The sequence below is a fragment of the Vombatus ursinus genome, unplaced genomic scaffold, assembly GCF_900497805.2.
Source record: "Vombatus ursinus unplaced genomic scaffold, bare-nosed wombat genome assembly UNPS02014789.1, whole genome shotgun sequence".
Taxonomy (NCBI): Eukaryota; Metazoa; Chordata; class Mammalia; order Diprotodontia; family Vombatidae; genus Vombatus; species Vombatus ursinus.
Window position 1 is genome coordinate 20,924,397 of NW_020954567.1, and position 23,049 is coordinate 20,947,445.

Consider the following 23,049-nt stretch of genomic DNA (forward strand, 5'->3'; position numbering starts at 1 on the left):
AATATGTTTTGTATTACTATGCAACCTTTATAACCTATATAAATTGCTTGCCTTCTGAATGAGGGGGAGGGAGAGAATTTGGAACTCAAAATAAAAAAAATGTTAAAATTGTTTTTGTATGTAATTGGAAAGAAATAAAATATTAAAGCCAAAAAAAATCCTTTTTTTCTCTTCAAAACTTGCCTCAAATAATACTTAACATGAAGTCTTTCCTGAATTCCCCAGTTGCTAGTGCCCTCTACCCAATTTCCCTTTTATTTCTTCTAAAGTAATATTTTTTATATCTATTTATTTATTCACATATTGTCTTCTCCAGTAGAAAGCTGAGCTCCTTAGGGGTATCTCACTTTTGTTTTTGTAGCTCCATTTCCCAGTCTAGAGCCTGGCACATCATAGATGCTTGATAATGATTATCAATTGATTGATTGGGTAGGTGGGACATCTAACATGTTAGCAGAATCAAGATCCACAAATGTTTTAATTGGTTAGAGCACTAGGTTAAATTCAATGAGATTAAGTTAAATAGGGATGATGTTGTAAAAACATTACCCTTGGGTTCAAAGAAATCAACTGCCTAAGTTCAGCATGTGGGAAGTGTGTCCAGTTAATATTTCATGGGAAAAAGATGCAGGGGTCTGCAAGCTCAATATGAGTCAACAGCATGATATGGTAACCAAAATAACAAATATGATCTTGTTCTATATTAACAGAAGTATAGCATCCAGAGCAAGGGAGGTCATAGTTCCTATGTACTTTTCCCTTGTCATACCATATCTGAAGTTAGGAAATCAAGTCAACAAGCAATTATTTAGTGCTTACTATGTGTCAGACACAATGCTAAGCACTGGGTATAGAATATAAACAAAAAGAAAGAAATATAAGCAAAAATTTTCTGCCTTCAAAGATCATGTATTCTAGTGGGGTAAGATAATACATAAAAGGAAGCTGAAAAGGGAAACAGCAAAGGGTTCCCTAGCAGGAGCATGATGGAAGAATTCCAAAGATTCATGAGTAGAGCTCAGAGAGTAATGCAGGAATGAACGTGATTGACCAGGACAATGTCCTGAAAATGGAGGTTCTGGGAGGAACCAATCCATCAGAGGAAGGGGCCACAAGGACAGAGTGGTCTTCTGGGTCATGGTGAAGAAGGAAATCCAGAAAGTCAGGAGTGAGCCCAGAGGGGAATGAAGGGGTTTGGAAGAACATTAGATTTATGTTGGACACATGATAGATATCCTAAAGAATTGGAAGGGTTGTCATATGGTAGAGAACATAGAACTATTCCAAAGTAGAATGGGTTACCTTAGGAAGCAGAGGTCTTCAAGGAGAGGTTGGATGACCACTTGTCAGTGATATAGAGGGGGTTTCTGTTCAGGAGCAGATCGGTCTATATGACCTCTGAGATCATCCAAATTTGACATTATATGAAAACAAAATCAGCAAATTAAAATATGGTAGGAAAGATGTTTATGACAATTCTATGCCAAAACATGACCCCAAAACTAAAGTTCCATTTTTATCATTTTCTTATAATTTGCTCCTGTATTACAATTCAGACTCTGAATTCTATGATCTGGTGCCACAGGCAACAAGGAAGAAATGAAAGAACCCAAACATCATGGTGTGCTGTCTTTATATTGATTCTTTAACTTTATGGAACTTAAGAACTTAGTGGATCCTTAAAGATTATCCCATCCAATTTACTCAATCCTCTCATTCTACTTGGGGGAAAAATGGCACTCATAAAAGTTAACTGACTTACCTAAGGTCATACACACTTGTTGTTATAGACAGAAACTGAACCCTAGTTTCATGGCCCTCAACTCAGTGGGGTATCCCATTGTGATACACCATGCAACAAGACTTTTAATTCAGCTTTGGATTTTAGAAAATAAAAACTAGCCCTAGGAGATAAATTGAGTTTCTAATTCCTCACTGCTGTCTAAAGTTTTGAGGATAGCTTGGGATTCTAAATTCTTCCTGAATTCTACATCTCACATGGTGTCAGTAATGTCTTCCACTAAGCAGAGATAGTGCAGCAGTGTAGGACTTTATTGAGGAAGGAAGTCAGAAAGGAATCGCCTCAGGAATAGAAAGGAAAAAATGATTTTCAAACAATGGATAAATGAATGAAAAGCATTAATTAGATGCTTACTGTGTACAAGGTAGTGCGCTAAGAATAGAAAATACAAATTGAAAAAAGAAGACAGTAGGAAGTACTTCAGTACTTAGACATTTTCCACAGCAAATCAGATGGAAAGGCAGTTAGGTAGTCAGACAACAAGTGTTTATTAAGTGCTTATTATATTCAAAGCACTCTGCTAAATGCTAAATGGAGATATAAATATAAACAGAAGAAAAAAGTCTTGCTCTTAAGGAGCTTACATTATAATGAGGTGAAACAGCACATAAAAGGTACCTGAAAATGTGTAGGGGAGAGAATGGTGGTGAAGCTGGAGATTCAGAAATAGCCAGCGGGGGAATGAAGGATGGCTGGTTTGAACCCCTCCTCAAAATAAAAGACCTGGAAGGAATGCACCAATGGACAATGGGGCCTGACTGGAGGAATGTTTCAAAGTGAGTAGGCCTGAAGTTCTGAGGGAAGTTTCAGGGCAAGAAGGAAGTGAAATATGTTGGCATTGTCCAGAGAACATCAGCAGAGCAGAAAAGGGAAAGGCCTCATGGTCCTTAGATTATAGTGGCAAAGTCAGAAGCCTTACACTTTTAGTTGGGTTGACTTGACTTTCCCCATAGGTGGTAGCATTGAAAGGAAAATTCTTCATTTAGGCTTTTCACCCTGAATAGTGAGGCAAAACTCAGGATAAAAGGAATTAAAAGGAGTTTATCGTACGTATGTCAAAGTAGCAACGTGGTGATGGGCTGATCACTGAAGATCAGCAATGGCTTCAAGGTGGGTCCAGCCTTTGTAGGTAATTTTAAGACAATTCAGGTAAGTCCATCTCAGCAGAAGAGGTTGAATCCTTGCATTTCAGTTCCTACCCAAGGTAGGAAGAACATGACAATTTGTAGGTAGGAGTATTTGACAAAGAGCAGGTAACACAAAATGCTGCAGCCTTGGTGTCTCTTCCCCAATAGAGCCTCCCTCAACACTGGCTGATAAGGAAGGTTGGGAAAAATGGGTTACTGAGTCAACACAACTTCAATAGTAGTTGGTCATCAGTTGGTGTGGATGGCTGTCTTCTCCACGGGAATAGCTACATGAAAGTAACAGGTCCAATACTTGAAGAGAGCTAATAATAGATAAGTATGACCAGTAATTCTTAAACAGAATATGCAGGGGAGAGAGAAAAGGCTCTCAGGGCTTCAGATGCCTATGTACTAATAAAGTAGGCATGGGTAACAAACAAGATAATTAGAGATGTTAGCTAAGGAGATAAGTTGGACCTCATAGGTATATTGACCCTTGATGACTTGACCAAAAAAGCATGTATTAAGCTCTATATGCTAAGAACTGTAAATACAGAGGGAAAAAGGAAGCAGTCTATGCTCTCAGAGCACTCATATTCTAATGACAGAGACAGCACATTGAAAAATTCTTAGTACTTGTGACTGGATTTTGGCCACAGAAAGGAATACTTTATTCAAAAGGAACAGAATCAATGAAAGAGGTGGTACAATAGAATTGCACGTAAAGAACATATGCTTACAGGAAGAAAGCCAGGAAACCAGAGGAAGACAACATGGTGGAAAGCATTTGGGCTAGGATCAACAGAGGAAGAAAGAGAAATAACATCTTCATAAAGGCATGCTAAGTGCCTACTACTTTTCTTCTTCTTCTTCTTCTTGTTAGGACTTTGTTCTCAAAGAGGACCAAAACATCAGGAAAGAGATGCCATGACACGCAAGTGAATTGGAGTTATGTGAGGCAGGGCTGTACAAAGTCACCAGCCTCACTCTGTCCTCTGCCATCTGAGTTCAGTGGTGAGATATAGATCAGAATGACTGTAGATGGCTTCAGATGCAGTGGGGGACCTTGGCCTTTTTAAGTTAAGCACCTCGCTAAGTGCTAGGGACTCAAGTACACAAAAAGAAACACAGTGCTTGTCCTCAAGGAGCTTATGATCAGAAGTGACAAGAAAAAAACACAAAAAGGCAGTGGAAAAGCTAGGGTGGGGAGGAGGTACATTAGACTAGCCTTAGTCTTTGCTCCAAGTGACTTCTGGAAGGACAGAAGTGGCCCTAGCTAGTTCCTAAAGGCCTAGTGGAAAACCACACCCATGCAGGCTCCCTGCCCCAGGTCCCTTTGTTCATTATTTCTCTGACTGATCACTATTGACACACAGATTGCTACTGTGCTTCTGTCCTAGCTAAAACAAGTTTCTGCCTTTTGGTTTCCATAACACAGGGAGGAAAAGGGAGAGTTGTATTCTACTGTGAGCCTGTGGGTCAGTTTGTGTAGTCCTGACAGCATATAGCAATCATCAGGGAAGGGGTACAAAGTGTGCATGTTAAGGGTTAGGGATTAGCCTTCTCCATTAGTTTATTGGGTTCTAACATCTTTAAGGTTCTTGGTTTCTTCGACCACAGAGATAGCTAAAATTGCTTTATCTCTTGCATAATTCTTGTTTTGGAGAGGCTTGAGAGGCTGGGAAAATCAGAGAAAGTGTCTAGAAAGTGTCTTCCGAAGCTTAAATGAGATAATAGATGTAAAGCACTTTGCAAACTTTAAAGTGTTATATAAATGCCAGTTATTATTATTGTTGTTGTTTCTATTGCTATTTTTATTATTAACCAACAACCACTAGGCCTGCAGTGTGGTCATCACCACATGGTGATGTTCCATGAACCTTCTATTGCACTTCTGTCGAACTCAAACAATGTTTATAGAACAATACTGGGGTGAAATGGTAAATATTTAACAACCAGTCTCTACAGAAAAAAAAAATTGCATGCATACTTTTAAGTTTAATTTTCATTATTAATACTTTCTTAAGTCAAGAAACCAACTAAATAATAAATCAAGCCCTGATCTTTCTGAGGTATAGGTGCTTACACTGAACATTTAAAAGTCTTAGCAAGCTGCTTAGAGCTGGCCCCAGCAAACCCCTGGTCCAGTCCTTAATTTTTTTGGTCATTGACCCAGAAGCCACCTACCTTCCTTTTAAATTCATTATGGAGGTGTCTTGGTTATTATGGCATCAGCAGGGAGAGCAGAGGTCTAAGTAGCTGGATTGCCATAATGTTAATAAACACAGCATTAGTACCCAAAAGTTGTTGGGCTAGAATTCAGTTAACTTATCAGTTTTGATTTCTCAGGGATCTAAATTTTCAATAGCAAATCAAGGAACCGTATGTGCAGATTTCATAGTCTTGGGACTTGAAGTCAGGATGAGAATGCTTAAGGAAGTGACAAGGCTTTTTAAACAGCCTAAGGCTTTAAGTTTGCAGGTTGTGATTTGGGGACTGAGGGCATAATATAAATAAGTGAATAACAAACTTCTAGGCTTGTAAATATCATAATGGGAGGCTGTGAGCCAAAGAGAATATAAGAAGTGACAGGGCTAGAAAGACAGCTTAGGGATTTAACAGTGTTAAACCCCGGGGCTGGATCCCAGTACTTTAATTGAAACGAAATTTGAATATTGATGAAGCAAGAACAAAACTCTGAATAAGGATAGCACTCTATTCACACATTAGCCATCAACCTGGCTCTTTCTTCCTGATGACTCTGAGAGCCTCAGAAACTTGCTGTACAGGGGTTTTGGGAGAGGTGACTATTTTAACTTCGATGTTATTTGTGATGATTCTATCAATCTGAGTTCACATTTTTGTTTCATGGTCCAGTAGGACATAAGGCTCTCAATTGTTTTTTTCTAACAGTGGGGATGAATTGCCTGAAATCCATGTCCATTCTCTCCCATTTGCACTGTGGCCAGCTCCCCAGGTTCTCTCTTTTGAAATGCCAATCAGAGCACTCATTTGGTATTTACCCTATAAAGTCATGTGCTATCTCTTATACTATTGTCTTGTGGTGTATTTAACTTCATGAGATTGTTAAGGCTTCATTCTCCAGCAAAGAGAAGCAGTTGGTTATAAGCCCCTAGAAAGCCAGAACCTGGCATAGCACACTTGTAATATAGTCATAGCTTAATCAATGCGTGTTGGATTACATTGAGTTAAATAGCTTAGGTGAGTTACTATTTGTTAGAAGTAAAAATACACTTTGTATTTAATATATTATTTTATATAATATGTATCTTCATTGCATATTCTCTGTCTTTGCTCTGTTCCTTTCTTTGTGTCTGACTAGGGGTAAGATACAGAAAATAATGATATAGGTCCCACCTTAGGGGAATTCACAGACTGAGCAGGGAGATTCCAATTGGAAACAGAGAATTATGTTTAGTCATTTTTTTTAATTGTGTCCGACTCTTTGTGACCTTTTTGGGAGTTTTCTTGGCAAAGATACTGGAGTGATTTGCCATTTCCTTCTCTAGCTCATTTTATAGATGAGGAAACTGAGGCAAACAGGGTCAAGTAACTTGCCCAGTGTCACACAGCTAGTAAATGTCTGAGGCTGGATTGAACTCTGGAAGAGGAGTCTTCCTGACTCCAGATCCAGTGCTCTATCCACTGTGCCATCTAGCTGTCCAGAGAACCATAGAAAGTAACAATAAATGAGATGGCATCTCATCATGTGCTACTTTGTGACAAATGCCTGGCACAGAGACTAAGGGCTGAATTTAGAGGAGGGAGAAATCACTAGAAAGTAGAGTGATTTGGGAAGGATTCATTAAAGTTGAGCCCTGAATGATGGGTAGGATTTGGAACAAAATAGAGAGGAGAGAAGAGAACATTCTAGGTAGAGGAACAGCATGAGAATAAGTGTAAGGAATGCATGAAGGATGGCAAGTATACCAAATTGACTGGCATACAGGGTATAAGTAAGGCTAGTGGGCAATGATGTTAAAACAGAAGGTTGGAACCAGATTATGGAGGACCATCATGCCAGGAAGAAGAGTTTGGATTTCTTGTTTGCACTGGTCTTTTGGCAAGAAGCTACTAATGGCCAAGGTAGCCTCATTTCATAAGAAAATATAGGAAGACTGGTATGCACACATACACATCCATACAGTCACATGCCTTGATCAGGGATGCCCAATGTAGCCAACAGGTGGTTTGTGTAAGAAGTTCATTTTGCAAGTTAACCACAAGAACTACCAAAAAATGACCAAAGACTTAACACAGAGGAGTTCTTTTCCACCAAGTATGGAGGGCCAGTACTTTTTTCTTATGCAATATCTGCATGGTGTCTATTTTTTTTTTCACAACCAAGCAACTGCTATATATATGGATATGCACAAAGAGAAGAGGTTGAAAGCATTAGAAGAACACCACTCCACCCTCTAGGGGATTAGGAAAAGGTCTCTTTTCAAAAAAAATTGTTGAAAAAATAAAAGGGCTTCAAGGTAAAAACAAAAAGTGACAAAAATTCTGAAGAGGCAGAAAGAATCTTGTCATTATTTAAAGAAGAAAACAAAAATATTCATTATTGAAAGACAATGTGGTATAATGGATGGAGTGTTGGATTTGAAGTCAGAAAAACTGAGGTTCAAATCCCGCTTCTGATGCTAGCAGGGTGACTTTGGACAAGTTATTTAATGTCACTGACTTTCAGTTGCCTCAACTGTAAAATGAGGGGGTTGAAGTAGGTGTTTATAAAGCCCCTTCCAGCTCTAAGTCTGTGATTCCATGGCAGGAGATTGGAAAATAGGAGAATGTGACACAGAAGAAGAGGGAAGGAAGCCTACTGAACACTCAGAGATAAGGAATAAGTATGAGATTCTCCTCTTAGAGTGGGGAAGCTGACCCCTCTGAGGGAACAATGACTTGTAATCCAAGCAATGCATATGTGAACATAGGTTCTATTATGAGAAATCACATCCAATAAGGACCAGAAGAAGAAGGGATTTAGTAGCTCCGTTGAAGCAGCTATTTATTGACATGGTAGTAACAAAGGGGAGCTCTGACATGTTCCTGGCCCACATATCCAAACTTTGATGGAGACCCTTTCTACCTCCACTTGTCAGACTGGATCCCTACTACTCATTTCATGTGATTTACATAGGTACAGATGAAAATAGAAAGATGCTAGAAAGCATTTCTAGAAAATATGAAGTCCTGAATAAGAAACTGAAGATTTTAGGGGCATAAGTAGCATTTTCATTACTTCAGATGATTGAAAGTAAGGGCTTCAGAAAAGAAAGGCAGATTTGCAGGCTGAATAGGTGGTTAAGACAATGTTTAAGAACAGAACTTGGATTCCTGGCACAATAGGCTTGGATATCTCCATGAGATTAATCAAAGATGTAAATGAGGTAAGAACAAGTTCTTAATCAGTTTTGGGGAAATGAAGTACTTTTATCATTGGATGAAAACAGATTATGCTACACTTGAAATATGTTGTTATTGTTAAGGACCTCTAGTCCTTATCGGATGAGATTTCTCATAATAGAACCTGTATTGGTTCTATTGTTTGAAGAGAACCAGTCATGTCCTTTGGGGTTATGTATAACATAGCAAGTCATTTTGGAAGCTTTCAGTTCAGTAAGAAAATAGTCAAGCTCTAAAAATTTCCAGAGGTAGTGTTAATCATCCTCTTTCTGCCAATGAACTTGCCATTGGAGAGATCAGACAGGTAGGAGACAATACATTTAACTAGGAGATGAGAGACAAATGAGAGAACAGAATGGACATACCAGGAACAGACAGCTCAGGATTTTATAAGGGCACTGGTGCTCAGAGGCTAGCAAAGAGCTATACCTAAGGGGAACTTAATGATAACTCCACCAAAGGAGAGAAGAACTTACCAAATGCAGGAGTTCTGAGATGATCATTTGGCCACTTGAGTTTTCTATATGGACAACTAGGTGGTGCCGTAGTGCACAAAGCATGGGCCTGGAGTCAGGAAGACTCATCTTCCTGAGTTCAAATCCAGTGTCAGACACTTATTAGCTGTCTGATCCTGGGAAAGCCACTCAACCCTGTTTGCCTCAGTTTCCTCATCTGTAAAATGAGATGTAGAAAGAAATAGCAAATACTCCAGTATCTTTTCCAAGAAAACCCCAAAAGGGGTCATGAAGAGTCAACATAGCTGAAAAACAACTAAACAAACAAAATATATACTAATATGTAACTATGGGAATTTAATCAAAAAAGCTTTAAATAGAAAATAGAGGGAAGGAAGAAATCTGCCTATGTGTACCTACCAAACGCATGCCCTAGATAGTAGATGCAGCATACAACAGCTCAGAAATTCACAGAAGGGAAACCCAAGAAAGGAGCCTGCAGTAAAACCCATGGTCTCAGACAGAAATTTGGTGGGATAGGAGTCAGGACTGCAATATGGCTTTAGTTTATTCAAGATGTTTATTCATTATGAGATGAATTTGTGAAGAAATTGAGAAATAGAAGAGGAAAGTATGGTGAGGTTTTGGTAAAAACTGACTGAGGCAGAAACAGATGTGATATTGTCATCACAGTATACTACAGACCACCTGGACAGAAAGAGGATATAGATGAAAAATTATGGAAACAGGCCATGAGCCCAGCCCAGAGAAATAATATAGAAATGATGAGGGACTTCAATTATCTGGACCCATTCTGTTGCCTTCTTTCTACTGAAAGCAGTGCAACTAATACATTATTGGTTTTCTGTAATGATAATTTCATCCTTAAAATGGGGGAGGGATCCAGTAGAGGACTTGCTGTACTGGACCAGATTTTTGTCAATTGGAAAGAGTTGGTTGCTGAGGTGAAAATGGTGGGAACTTTGAAGGGAATTGACTATTCCATCTTATAATTTATGACAGAAGAGAGAAACATTGGGCAGTCTAGACTATTGCACAATAGATTTCAAGGGGTTCCAAGGAAGAATGGCTCAAAATTATATAGGGGAAGTAATCCTAGGAGGACAAAGAAGCTCTCAAGAAGAAAATTTTGACAACACAAGGGAAAAATAATCTCAATGAAAATAAAATGGGGAATTGTCAAAAAAAGACCAACTTAGAGGCACAGAGAACTCAATGGCCAAATTACATTTGAAGAAGACGTGCAGAAGATGTAAGTGAAAGCAAAGGCAAGTAATGGGAAATGAATACAAAAGCATAGCACAGTCTTGTAAGAATACTGTCAGGAGCTCCAAATTGTTCAATAAGGTGAGGCTTTCAAGAAATGCTAAGGGCAACAAAAGAGTTGGCTTAGTTATTTTGTGCATAAGAGGAGTTTCATGGAAAGGATAACTGTATAAGGTGTGTATTGGGGTGTGTAGAATGATGATAATAGATGATGGAGAAAAGGTAGAACCACTCAACTTATTTTGATTTGTTTTTTATTTTTCTGCCAAGGAGAATGATCTTTGGATTGGAAAGGGCAGGAAAAAACCATAGAAGGTTGAAATCTATGCTAAGTAAGCAGACAATAACAGAATACCTAGTTGCCCTAGAGGAGTTCAAATCAATAGGCCCAGAACAATTAAATTTGGGATGGATGACCTGGGTGGTTAAGTGTTTTGCCCAAATACTAGGGAGCACTCTGGGGGAAACTGGAAAACTTCAAGCTCTCTGTGGTTCTTAGAGAGGTGGGGATGTTTATCATCTACTCCTACCCTATTTTCTGGGTGGCAGCACTCATCTCATGAGCTTAGTGACAATGTAGATGTTCATGGGTTTATTCGTTGATAGTATTATATCTGGTGTCCTCACCACTGAGAAAAACTTTGCCTTTTCCCCTTCCCTGTGTTTTCCAATAGAATTCAGTGACATGGAAGTGTGGCATCATGGAGTCCATCACATGGCATACTTACATGTAGTTCTTTCCTTATATTCACAAAAGCCAAAGCAATAAAAAACCACCTTTATTAAAACAACTTTTCCTTGGGCTGAATGTCCATAGTTTTACTAATCCCAGACCCCTTTTTGTCTAAAAGTCAGCCTAATAGTTTAAAGATACTTAGTTCTTGTGCTTAGAGTCAAACTCTTTAAAGATTGTTCAGAGCCTTCCACTCATCCAGAACAATCATTGATTCTTGATCTGGATGATACTCTCTTCTCATCACTGGATGCTCTATTCTGGTCACTCCTCCAGCTTCTATAATGCTTTATACATTCATATTACAACCTGGTAGCTAGGTGATGTGGAAAGAGCACTGAACCTGGAGTCAGGAAGACCTGTGTTCAAATGCAGCCTCAGATATGTAGTAGCTGTGTGACCTTGTGCAAGTCACTTAACCACTGTTTTCCTCAGTTTCCTCATCTGTAAAATGGGAGTAATATAGCACCTATCTTATCTTCCCAGGGTTGTGTGAGGCTCAAATGAAATAATAATTATAAAGTACTTAGCATGTAGTAAATGCTATATAAATGCAAAAGTGTTATTATTTCCAAATAACTTTTTTAGCTTCATCATACATCATTCCTATTCATACATTTTTTGGTAGAGCCAAGTTAGTCTTCTAACTGTTCCTTACGTATGGCACCTTGCACTCATTTCATAGATATTCTGTAATGCTTTGTGTAAACTTCTATGTGTAGTTTAGCAGATAGAGAGTTGGACTCAAAGCTGGGGAGATCTGGGTTCAGATTCTGCCTATGATACAGACTGGATGTGTGACCCAAACTACTTAACCTCTCAGTTCTCTAGGAAACTTTTTAAGGCTATGTAAGTTACAGAGAGGGTACCAACCTGCATTGGTAGAAGGAGTTTCCTTACCAGGAGTTCCCTGTACTAATGAAATTACAGGTCTACTCCTATTGATTGACTGATTTATATGTATAAATTTTCTTTCTATGTATATGTGTTATAACTGTACTTGTTCCCCCCCTCCCCCATAGAATGTAAGATCCTTGAGGGTAGGGATTATTTCATTTTTCTGTTTGTGCCTGTTACATGTTAAGTGCTTAATAAATGTTTGTTGATTGATTAATTGATTAACTGTTGGCTTCATGAAATTACTCTTGCCCTTGAGGCATAAACTTGCTATTGTAGCGGGAGTCAGATGCTTGCCCAGACTGATGAAATGGAGTGAAGACCAGTTACAAAATGGAGTTGGTTTGGTGTGGGAATTGACAGAACCAATCACGGTCTTTCTCTTGAACACACTGACTCCACTTTGTGTTGCCACATGTATTATTATCCTCCATCTTGTTGTTTTTCTGCAAATCATCCATGGAAAACTTGATGGTCTAAGCTAGGGGTGGGTAACCTGTGGCCTTAAGGCCACAAGTAACCTTCTAAATTCTTAAGTGTGGCCTTTTGACTGAATTCAAATTTTACAGAACAAATTCTTGCTAACCATGAGGTTGACAAGAGCCTTTTCTCTATTGGCTGCATAGCCAAAACTGTTGACCTCTTCAAAAAACCCGAATCATCTTTGGCTGCCTTGTTATAGCATTTACATCTTGGGTGTCAAGGTGACAGCCTCACTCACAGCATCTGGTCAGAGACTTCAAGTGGAATGGCCTAGGTGGCCATACAGTATCCCCAGAAACAGGCACTTCTTGGCCTTTTAACTTGTACTTTTCTGTTCTAGGTGCAAAGAGTGGACTCTCCCATCTAGGTCAGATGGGACACATTACAGGAATCCAAGAGTGGGAATCTAGGCTGTGTGTTACAGTCATTAAGGCTCTGATGAATTGGGAGCAAGAATCAATTGTTGGAACTCCAGCCCATTAGAAGGATTCATCTTGCAATTGTGCCCTAACCTGGACAAGAACTTGGAGGAACCAATGGTATGTAGAAACTGAGCTAAGTTGTGAACTTAATTCCCTCCCCTTGAATGCCCCAAAGACTGGGTGGTATGAGAGAATTATACCTCTGAGGTGTTTGTATGTTTGTTCTTGTTGTATCTTTGATATCCCTTTGTAAAAGTCAATTGATATGAAGTGGTTTAGTGGAACTGGGGTTCCAGTTACTGGTGTTTAACAAATGGGGAGAACACAATTGGTAATAACTCAAGCTGACAGCAGAGAAAAGTGGTCACTCCTTCAGCTTCTATAATGCTTTATACATTTATATTACAACTGAGTAGCTAGGTGATGTAGTGGTAAGAGCACTGAACCTGAAGTCAGGAAGACCTGTGTTCAAATCCAGCCTCAGATATGCAGTAGCTGTGTGACCTTGAGCAAGTCACTTAACCACTGTTTTCCTCAGTTTCCTCATCTGTAAAATGGGAATAATAATAGCACCTATCTCATCTTCCCAGGGTTGTGTGAGGCTCAAATGAAATAATAATTATAAAGTACTTAGCATAGAGTAAATGCTATATAAATATAAAAATAATATAAATATAAATCGCCACCCTCTAAGAGTACTTGAAAATGAGAGGGAAGCATAGTTGTCCTGACCCTGAGATAGTGGGGTCAGAGCTTGCATATTACCCTATCATAATCTCATCATGGGATCTTATATCTGAGATGATTAGCAACAGTCTCCCTATGTTCTGACAGCTATTTTGTTTTCTTTGTTTCTCCTCCACTATCTTTGAAAAATCTATGCTGCATCCTATGTCTTTTCCATCAAGTCTGCCCATTTCCTCATTCCTACCCCTACAGCATCCCACCTCTCCCCAGTTCCCCCTTGCAATGAGCATGACCCTTGTTGAGGAGGAGAGGGCTGCTTAATGGGAAGAAATTATATATGAAAAACTCATGAATGGTTTAGGAAATTGGGCGGGTCTCTGATAGGTAGGGAATTAGGTTTACTTTTCACATTTTTTTTTTACTCCTCTCTTCAAAAGAAAGCTTATTGTCACTATGCCATGACACATTGACTTTCAGTGCATCTAAAAAGGGGCATCAGCCAGGTGGTATTTGTGACTCATAGTGATGACTGAGGGAGTATTCTTTTCTTTTACTGTCATTCACACTCTCATTGTCCCCCTGCTCCACAAACCAGGTTGCAGAAGAGTCCATACCTGTTGAATTCCAACAGCAGAATTTCACAGACTTGTGGAGGATGGATAGAGGCTCTCATCTTTGGAGGAAATGTTCCATCATTTAACTTAATTAATTGAAGCCTCACTCAGAGCTTTAAGCTCTAAGGACAATTTGCCTGGTGGCAGAGAGGAAGAAGATATTTAATCCTTCTAAGATTGTCTCACTCTTTGGTTTAATCAACCTGGGGCTTGAACTGGAATCAGGCAAGCCTGTGGCTTTCATTTTCTCTCTTCCCTGGAGAGCTGGCACTGAGAACTTTGTCCTTTTCTTCAGCCCCAGGGGTTTCCTCAGGCTTGATTTTTCAGACAAATGAAGACATTTTAGGAAATCTGGATATGTCCACAGAAAGGAGTTCACCCTTGGTAGTTACTTACTTCATTTCCTGATCCTGAAAGGACAGACATAGAAACTGTGGCATACTCATTGGAGTTGGGGGTGGGGAGAGAACAGAGGGGAAAAGAACAATTGAATGGACCTCTCATAATCCCAGGGCAGCAGAAGTATGGGATAGTGGGCAGGGCAATGAGTTCGGAGGCAGAGTACCTGAGTTTGAATTTTGGTTTGGCCATTTGCTTTCTATGCCCAGCACAGTACCTAGCACACAGCAGTTCTGAATAAATGCTTGTGGATTGATTTCTGGGTGATTTTGAGTATATCCTTCACTTCTTGGGGTCTTATTTTCCTCCTGTGGAAAATAAGGGAAATGAGTTAGATGTTCTCTATGAACCCTTCCAGCTCTGAATCCCAAGGCCTTGGAATCTATGATCCCATGACTGGAGGTATATCAGACTGGCCCTAACATTTGACAGGGATAATCTCAAGTCGAGCTTCCCCAGGGCCCAGGCAGAGGCTGTTGAACACACTGCCTGTGTCTTTCAGAGACCTGGGCAAGGACAGCTTCTATCCCCAGTCAATGGAAATGAATTCCTATTTATTTGATTCTGCTTCCATTAGATTAACTCCCCCGTTTCCCCCACCTCTTTCTCTCAAGACTCCACATGAACAGAATGGAGAATGAATCAGACCAGTTGTCCTTGGAAATGAAGTATCTGGCTGATGAATGGAGAGACCTGCGGGGAGAGTTTCCTTCAAGAATCTGTCTTGGTTGATGCATTTCCATGGAATACTCAGGGTTGGAGAAATGGAAGCCACCAGGCAGGCGTGTGAGGTTGGGCTTGGTGGGGTGAGATAGGGGAAGGTAGGAGGGGAGTGTTTCAGTTAATATGACAGATTCTGGAGGTTTTCAGTACTCTTTTTTCCCTCCAAGTCAACTAAAAACACGTAGTGATTTTGAGGATTGAAGTTGTCAGCTTTGGCTTAAATGTAGTGGGGTAATAATCAAACCTCCACAAAATCATCATGCTCTGAATAGAGCAGGCAGTTAATAAATGTGTGTTGAATTTAGTTTGATTGAATCTACTCCCTCCAACCCTGCAGCCCCCTTTTTCACTCACCAATGGGTGAGTTCCTCCTAGGGCTTCCATTCCAGGGAGGGGCCCTGGCCAACTAGCCTTCATTCTTCTCCTAGTGCTAATTTTGACTCTCTGGACTCTTCCACCCCACCTGCAACTTTTCAGTTCCCTTTTATATGTTCTCTTACTCCTTTAGAATGTAATTTCCTCGAGGTCAGGGATTGTCATTCTTTTTGTTTGTATTTGCTTACCCAAAACTTAGAACAAAGTAAATGCTTCCCAAATGCTTGTTGACTGATTGATTCCTCAGACTTCAATCAGGACCAGCCCTGAAATTATGTAATGGTAGAGAAATATAGGACAAAGAACACTGGGCTTGAACTTGGACTTGTATTTAAATCTAGGATCTACTACTTACAGTTAATCAATCAACTAGTATTTTTTAAGTGCCTACTCTGTGCCAGGCACTGAGAATATAAAGACAGAAATGGAAGATCCCCTGACCACGTTAAGTTTCCATTTTATTGGAGGAGACAACAAGTACACATATAAATGTTTGGTTGGTTGATTATTGTCCTTCGTTCTTGAAGAGGACCAAAAGGACATCACTATGTTAGTGTCAAGTTAGAGTGTGTCCAACTGTGGCTGACCAGACCCAAATGAGCTCAGAATGCTCTGCCACAGTTCAGGCACAAATTGTCCATATGAACATTTGGGGCGGATTCTCTAAATGTACATATCTCTGGTTTCTTTTGAGCTACTTCAATTCTGCTTTGCTCAGAGAGCACAGCACCTTCTTTAATGAGGGCATGCCATGCTTGTCCTGTACCAGTGTCTCCTATGCCACAAAATCAATTACAAAGTTCTTCAGAAAGACTTTGAGAGTTTCCTTATGTTGCTTCTTCTGGCCACCATGTGAATGCTTGCCTTGTGTGAGTTCTCTGTAAAATGGTCTTTTAAGCAAGCATACGTTTGGCATTTGGACAATGCGGCCAGCCCATCAGAGTTGTGGTCTTTACAGTAGAGTTTGAAAGCTTGGCAGCTTAGTTCTAGAAAGGACCTGCATGTCCAGTATCTTACCCTGCCAGGTGATCTTCAGAATCTTCCCAAGACAATTTAAATGGGAGCGATTCAGTTTCCTGGCATAGTGCTGGTAGACTGTCTAGGTTTCACAGGCATGCAACAATGAGGTCAGCACAACTTCTCTGTAGACTTTCAGTTTGGTAGGCAGCCTAATACCTCTTCTCTCCCACGTTTTCCTTCACAATCTCCCAAACACTGAGCTAGCTCTGGCAATGAGTGCGTCAACCTCATTTCAATGTGTATATCCCTGGAAAGTATACTGCCAAGGTAAGTGAACTTATCTACAGTATTCAAAACTTCTCCTTTTGCTGTAACTGATGGTTCTACATATGGATGGTGTGGTGCTGGCTGGTGGAGCACCTGTGTTTTCTTGGTGTTAATTGTTAGGGCAAAAGACATACATACACACATATGTGGATGTGTTTGTGTATATGTATATGTATATATGTGTGTGTTTATGTACATATATTATATATGTATATATATACATTTTTTGCATATTTTGGGGGGCACTAGAAGCTTGAAGTAGGGGAGAAGGGGTGAGAATCAGGGAAGGCCTCATGTAGGCAGTAGCCTTTCAGCTGAGTTTGGAAGGAAACTAGGGATGGTAAGGGGCAGTAGTGAGGAAGGAGTGCATTCCAGTCATGGAGAGTAGCCTCTGCAAAGACACAGATGAAAGGTGGAATGTGGTGTGTGAGCAACATCAAGGACACTAATTTGGCTCGACCATACAGCATGGGAAGGGGAGTAATGTGTACCAAACTACTTAGAAAGGTATATGGGAGAAAGGTTATAAAGGACTTTAAATGTTAAAGAAAGGAGTTTTGTGTTTGATCCTAGAGGCTATAGGGAATCTTGGATTTTATAGTACAGGAGATTTACTTGGTCACAGTTATGCTTTAGAAAAATCACCTTGGTAGCTGTGTGCATGATGGATTGGGGTAGAAAGAACTTAAGGCAGGGAGAACAATTAGGAGGTGATTACAATAGTCTAGATTTGAAGTGATGAGAGTTTAACTAGGGTGATTGTTCATTCTTCATTCTTAAAGAGAAGAGGACCAATGACATCATGACAGTGATGTCTTGACTTGGGTGTGAATTAGATTTAAATGAGGCAGGGCTGTGCAAAGTCATCAGCCTCACTCTCTCCTCCACACTCATCAGAGTCCAGTGACAAGATGACTGGTGATGCCCAGGATGCAGTGGGTGACCTTGGCCTTTTTAACCTAAGGTCTTTCCCAGGTCTAAGTTTGTCTGAGGCAATGTCCATTCAACTAGGGTGACGTATTGGAAATGGGAGAGCCCTGATTCAGCTTTGTGACCTTGGGTAAGTTTACTCCACTGAACCTGTTCCATCATTTGTAAAATGGTGTTGACATCTATAAAATCTACTTCACAGGGGTGGGAGAAAAACACCTAATAGACTCCCATATACCTTTCTAAGTCCGAACTATCTTTTTTAAAAAAAAATCCCCAAAGGCTAATTATCTCAATTCAACTCAACAAACATTTATTAAATATCTGCTCTGTTCAGTGGCTATATCCCATGGGAGGAAGTGTGGCATACTGGATAGAGAGCTGACCTTGAAACCAGAAAGACCCTTGATTCAAGTCCCATCTCTGCCACAGACTGGGCAGGCCACTTAGGATCTCAGCTTTCCAGGCCACTTTCTGATTACAAGCTGCAGAGAAGATGCCAATTTTCATTAAAAGAGAGAATTTCCTCATGTAGTTAGCTCCTTATGCTGAAGGAATCACATTTCCAGTCCCCATCCTAAGAAGCTACTAAAATATGAGTTATTATTACCCTCTCATCATCCTAGGTAGGAGAGAGAGCATATTGAAGAGCCAGCCTTAGAGTAAGGAAGACCTGGGTTCAAATCCCACTTCTGGCACCTAATGGCTGTTTGACTTTGGGGAAGTCACTTTACCTCTTGATGTCTTGTGCAAATTTTTGTCTGCTGTTGTTGGTTCTACATTGGGAAATTTATTACAGACACACAGGAATATGTAGTGTGAAAATATATCCTTCTACAAATTTTTATGTGACTTTAAAATTTTGCTTTTGTTTCTTTTCATTAAGACTTTCCTTTTGGCATGTCATTCCCACTAAAGCCCAAACAAGCAGGTCAAATCCAAATTTCATTTCTCAGTCTGGAATGCGCAGTCCAGTACATACAGTCTAGCTCCAACCTACTTGAGGACTACCCCAGCCTGGTCCAGACCAGGAGAAGCTTGATTCCCATGAGGGTTGTCTCTGAGTTATCCTCCTTTAATTAGATATAACCCATGATCTTTATCTGTTGGCTAACCATGGACGAGAATATTCAATATGCTGCAACTTTGCAGATTTCCCAGAATCTTTCTTTGCAAAGGAAGAAATAAACAATCACCAAAAGATAAGACTTTTTTTTTTTTTTTGAGAGAGAGGCAAGGGAGATGGCCCAGATGGGACAGGATAAAATAAATGCCTTCAGGGAGGAGACTTGCTCAGTTCCTCACACACAGTATTCCATTTGCCATTCCCCATCCCCGTGCCTTTGCAATGGTCATCCTCCATGCCTATAATGTTTTTCATCCTCATCTCTATTTTATAGAATCCCTTATTTCCTTTGAAACTTAGACTACCTTCCACATGAATGCACAGTGGATAGAATGCTACACTTTGAATAAGGAGGATCTGAGTTCAAATATCACACAGCTGTATGACCTTGGATAAGTCACTTAACTTTGCCCAGGTTTTCTTGATTCTAAGTCCAGGGCCATGTCCACTATATATTGTAGCTTGCCATAGAAATAGAGAAGCTCAGAAGAAGGGTGAGTTTGGGGATAAGATCATAAAGGGTTTTCTTTTTTTTTAAATGATGAGTTTGAAATGTTTATGAGGCTTCCAGTTTGAAATGTCTTAAAGTCAAGCAGTACTATGGGACTACAGCTCAGGAGGGAGAGGTGGGCTGGATATATAGATCTGGCAGTCTCTACAGAGAAATAATGATTAAGCACATGAGAGCTGATGAAATTGCTGAAGTGAGACATTTTCGAGGGAGAAGAGAAGGTCTAAGACAGAGACTTAGGGGCTAAGGGAGAGGATATAGATGAAGATCCAGCAAAGGAGACTGAGAAGAAGATCTTAGAAGAACTAAAAGAAAGTGGTGTTATGAAAACCCGGAGAAGAGAAAAAATTTAGGGGGAGAAAACTGTCAACAGTATAAAATGCTGCAAAAAGGTCAGGGAGGGTGAGGATTAAGAGAAGACCATTGGATTTGGTAATTAAGAGTCAGAGGTCACTGATCTGCTTATGATCCTCCCTACCAAAATATCTTTCATCTATTTCTTATATGTTGTTGTTGTTCAGTCATTTTAGTTGTATGCTATTCTTGGTGACCCCATTTTGGGGTTTTCTTGACAAAGATACTGAAGTGGTTTGGCATTTTCTTCTTTAGCTCATTTTACAGATGAGGAAACTGAGGCAGACAGTGGTTTAGTGACTTGCCCAGAGTCACACAGCTAGTAAGTGTCTGAGACTGGATTTGAACTTAGGTCTTCCTGACTTCAGTCACTGGAACCATTGTGCCATCTAGCTGCCCCAATTTTATACATACTTACATGTCATCTCCCCGTTGGACATGGACAACGAAGCCTGAGGAGATGGAGAAGGGGAACTCCAGTGAAAAAGCTTTTTTTTAATGTTATTGCGCAAAGCTGCTGCCTTCTTTCCCTACTCCCTTCCACTGCTCAGCTACCCTGCTACCCTTACTGTAGTTAATAGTCAAGATGGCATATAGGGGGAAATGTCCATGAGACCTTACCATTTGCTCTTTAAACCCCAGGGCATTGTTACCTGACTTGCTGTTGTACCCTAAGGACTCCTGGACTTCGTCATCTACTCTGAAAGTAAATCTTTCTATAGGCATTGCGTCTCTTAGAGGCAGTTAGGTGTCTCAGTGGATAGAGCATTGAATGAGGAGTCAGGAATACTTGAGCTCAAATCTGTTCTCAGACACTGATTGGCTGTGTGACCCTGGACAAGTCACTTAACTTGTGACTGCTTCACTTTTCTCATCTCTAAAATGGGAATAATAATAGCACCTTCCCCCTAGGGTTATTGTGAGAATCAAATGGGATATTTATAGAGTGCTTAGCAGAGTGCCTGGCACATAGTAGGTGCTTAATTAATACTTGTTTTCTTCCTTCCTTCCTATTTATTCCCTAAATAGAATGGGAGTTCTTGGAGGGCAGGGAGAAGGCTTAGTACAATGTTTGACAAATAATAAGTGCTTGTTGAATGCATTTCCATTTCATTCCATAGAATGCAAGCTTCTTGAGTGCAAAGATTATTTCATTTTTGTCTTGTATCCCTAGCACTTAGCCTGGCACATAGTAGGTGCTTCGTAAATACATGTTGATTGCCTGACTGATAGGTCACTGAACTTCTGTCAAGTCTTACTTTCTTCATCCAAAAGATGAGGTTAATACTACTTGTACCACTTATTGCTCAGGTTTCTCATAAGGATCCAATTTGATTATGTGTGTGTGCTTTGAAAATTAAGTGCTATACAGAGAATAGCAAGTTACTATTATTTCTATTGTTAGAATTCAGGCTGTAGTGTGGAGGGAATATAACCCTTTGAGCGCTGTCCCCATGATTTCATTAAGTGCCTCAGAGTGGGTTGTGAGTCCCTAGAGTACTGACCATTCTGTTCCCTTAGGTTCTTTTGGTGAATTAATAGGAGTGGGAATTTTTTTCCATTCCTTTGTGAATGCCTTTTTGCCTGAGGCAGGAGGAGGGAAGATGGGAACCGAGGATCTTGGATGGCTCCCTCCAGGAACTAGGCTGGAGCTTTGCCAAGGTGCTTCTGATGTTGGAATCTGGAATTTTCAATCCCCTCTTTCCATTATGATAACAGACTATCCCAGAAAGGGGAAGGACTTGCTCCAATGGAAATTACAGGAAATGATGGGTGGCCAAACGTAGAAAGAAGGAAGAGGGAAGGGCTGAGCAGGCATGAGCAGGCAGCATCTGTTGAATGGTGAACCCCAAGAGTTCAATTACCCCAGATCCCTCCCTGGAGGGTAACCATGGAAACATCATAATCCAAAGCATCACCAGTGTCTGAATAAAACACACACATACAACACATACACACATGCTCACACACACACCAATAGAAAAACTCACAGACTTGTGTGTGTGTGTATCTTACATGAATGCATACACACACACACACACACACACACACACCCACCATGTGCATGGGCTGGGTTTCCACTTACTTTGTACGTGGGGTGTGTTTGTGGGCTGTATCAATAGTTTGTGTATGAATGTGTCAAATGTAATAAGTATGGGTATGTACCAGTGTTTTGTGCCTTCTGCTTTCCACTTCTGTTCTCTGGGGTGGTAAATGAGCGTGGGCTTGTCCTAATATTTGGGTGCTGCATTGATAGCTGGTTAGTGTAATATGGGGGTGAAGGTTTTCCTTTTTCTTTTGGTGGTGGTGGATGAAGGGGAATGATTTAAGCATCAAGGTGGGTTCTTCTTCCCACTTGTACCAGAAAGCATTCTGTGAGTACATTCTGTGAGTTGACTTCTTTGCTTGTTAGACTCAGTACTCTGCTGGGAAAGAACACTGCAGTGGGAATCTGGATACCTGGGTTTCAATTCTAACTCAGCCATTTCAAGCTTTTTATAGGTTATCCCCAACCTATCTTTTCAGCCTTTGTACACGTCACTCTCCTCTGCATCTCTACAGTCAAGCCCAACTGCCTCCCTAGCTGTTTCTCACACTTGACATTCTTTCTTCCATCTTTATGTTTTTGTACTGGCTTTTCCCCATGCCTGGAATGTGCTCCCTACTTACTTCTGTCTCTTGGAATTCCTGATTTACTTCATGACTCATCTCAAGTGTCATCTTTGACATGTAGCCTTTCTTACTCCCTCCAACTCCAAGGATCTATTTTGTATGTATGTGTTTTGCGTATGTCTCCATATGTACATATCATCTCCCTTATTAAAATGTATGAGTTCCTTGAGGCCTGGAACTGTTTTTTTTTTCTTTGTATTCCCAGCACCTGGTACAGTGCCTGTCCTGTTTTGTTATTATTGTTCAGTCATTTTCCAATTCTTCAAGATCCCATTTGAGGCTTTCTTGTCAGAGATACTGGAGTAATTTGCTATTCCCTTTTTCCAGCTCATTTTACAGATGTGGAAACTGAGGCAAACAGGATTAAGTGACTTGCTCAGGGTCACACTGCTAATAAGTATCTGAGGTTGAATTTGAACTCAGGTCTTCCTGACTCCAGGCCCGGTATTCTGGTGTTCTATCCCCTTCAGCACTTACCTGCCACACCTGTCACACATAGTAGGTCCCTAATAAATGCTTGTTGATTGATTGGTTCTTAACAAGCCTGAGTGAAGTCAGTTTCCTCATCCTTAAAGTGGACATAATATTTATGTTGAGAGGCAGCTTGAACACAGCGGATAGAGAACTGGACTTGGAATCAGGTACACCTGGATTCAGGTACTGCCTCTGACACATACTGGCTATGTAACTCTGAGAACACAGAAGATCTCCCTCTGATAGAGGGAGCTCCTCATCTGG